Raw genomic sequence first — 2,265 nt, 5'->3', positions numbered from 1 at the left:
CACCAAAGACATGTAAACCACTGGAATAGTGCATGAGCACAACAAAAGACACCACGGCCTTACATCATGTGCAGCAGGAACAAGAAGCAGGCATTTTTCAGAAACGCCTCTGTTGGGACATTAACTCCTTGAGGACGTGGCAGACACATACGAACGATCAGAAACAGATCAAGGGCAGTGTTGCAACACTTTTCGACCCGTCGTACACTAGTCAGAAGCACAAATCTGCACAGTTCTTAGTATACTTACTTGTCACTGCGTGCCTAATAAAGTTTCAGAAAAAGAAAACTGAATGGGACATCCGCATCAACAGAAAAGTTATTCTTCACAAAGGAGCTCTGCAAGCTTCGTTGACAGCTAAAATGAGCGTCCCGGAAGAGTTAAAACACATTTAGAAAGCAAAGGACCAGCAGATGTCCTTTACGAGACGTGACAAGGGCTGAGTTCCCGGAATTTTTATCATTGCCTTTCTCTGATCTGACTATCGCTGACCAAAAAAAGAAAGCATATCCCGTAAACAACTCACAGCACCCTACCCTTCTTACATGTTAGAGCCATGGCCGTCGCTTATCTGGACTCACCAGCTTTGGGGCCATAAGCCGAGGACGGACGTAATTCTTGGAGGTGCAGGTCGCATCAAACGCATTGGGTGTCAATTATATGCATGGGGGAAACCCAAGACCTGCCACATAAACAGAGCGTAGCGACGACAAGCGGCCTCTTTTAGACACCATCAAAACCTCTGCAGATCAATCCTGTATACGTTTACCTTTGTGGGAACGACACACAGGGATTTACATAAGAGCACGTAAAGAGACTACCAGCTGCACATTTAAGGACATATCCAGAAAAAAAAAGATTTGCTTTGCAAGGTAAAGAACACGAACGTCTTCAGCTGTCAGAAGATTTGCATTGCGGATTCTCGTGAATTGACAAATGATGCTGTACATATTGGTCTCAGTGCCCGAATAAAAGACAGCAGGCCCAGAACGAATTCTTCCAGATATATAGAAAGAAAAAGACAGAATCATATCACCTAACACATGGTAACACAAAATATACCAAGAAACAAAGTAAAAGATAATAAAAACAAACCAACAAACAAAACCAACAAACGTCACATCACAGAACAGAACACGAATAAAATCAATGTAAGGTACATCCTTGTCAACAGCCCTGCAATAAATCGTAACATGAACACATCTACATACTTTCATGCTAGCCATTCAAAACGATTCGCATTACGGAATCAAGGTCTGCACATCGAGTGCCAGAGAGCAATTGTGTCACATTCAGAAGGTATTAGATGACAGAAACAACGGCCGGCCTTCAATTATAAAGGATGACAATACCCAGGCAAGCATCAAATCAATTATCTGATTAAAATAAAGAGTGCTACGTTTTTAGAGAAAATAGCGTGACGCACGAAGCTACATGTATCTCAGAGGAAAAACAAAGTAGAAACATGCCGGGAGGGAAATGAAGAAAATGTACGCGAGACATCTGCGGATAAATCAGAAAAGCAAACAAACAGCTCTTAGAAAAGGGGGGTATGCTTTAAGAAATAGCCACGAACAGCAAAGGCGATAACGCTGATTACGAAAAGAAAAATATCAAAACAGAATATATGACAGAACCACTTCTTTGAAACCCTCACTGATCATATCTCTTGTAAGTTCGTCACACAAAGCATTAAAGTGTTCGTTTGGGCACACTGACACGAGAACGGCCATTCAGTGCATGAAAAAAAAAAAACAGGCGGACAGGAACATCAGAAGGAATAAAAAGAAGTAGGATGTAACAGTGGCGTCTTCGAACCACTCGCACAAAGCATTTAAAGCTGCAAAATTTACTAGAAATGGTTTCATAATAAATAGGAACAATCACCCGATTTTGCTTTGAATAGGCCTAATAGAAGATTCATCTAAATTTCAGCAATTTCCTTTGTGTTTCTGATGCTTTTTTTTTTTTTTAAATCACCAAAACGAACAACAAAAAACCCCCCAAAACATGTTATCTGGGCCACAATAAATAAACTCGGGAGGACGGACGGAAGCAAGTCAGAACAAAAGCAACAGCTTTTCAACATTCCCGCGACATCAAACTGTGCATGTATGTAATGACAACACCTTCTTCCCTCTATACTCACAGGGGCTACGTAAAGGTCACGTCCAGGTAAGCCCACCCAGTTCATACCTGCACGAGCGCAGCATGCACACACACACACACACACACACACACACACACACACACACACACACACAC

At 41.9% G+C, this 2,265-nt stretch overlaps 1 protein-coding gene across 2 annotated transcripts in view; it reads right to left on the bottom strand.

The window, feature by feature from the left end:
* The window catches only part of LOC101860422 (zinc finger CCCH domain-containing protein 10), a 61,485-nt gene that overhangs the window by 34,235 nt on the left and 24,985 nt on the right, over nucleotides 1-2,265 (bottom strand). The gene's annotated exons all lie outside the window — the stretch shown is intronic.

The sequence above is a fragment of the Aplysia californica genome, unplaced genomic scaffold (assembly GCF_000002075.1).
Source record: "Aplysia californica isolate F4 #8 unplaced genomic scaffold, AplCal3.0 scaffold00316, whole genome shotgun sequence".
Taxonomy (NCBI): Eukaryota; Metazoa; Mollusca; class Gastropoda; order Aplysiida; family Aplysiidae; genus Aplysia; species Aplysia californica.
The sequence above is the reverse complement of the archived record's forward strand: the minus strand, read 5'-3'. Positions and strand labels throughout refer to the sequence as shown.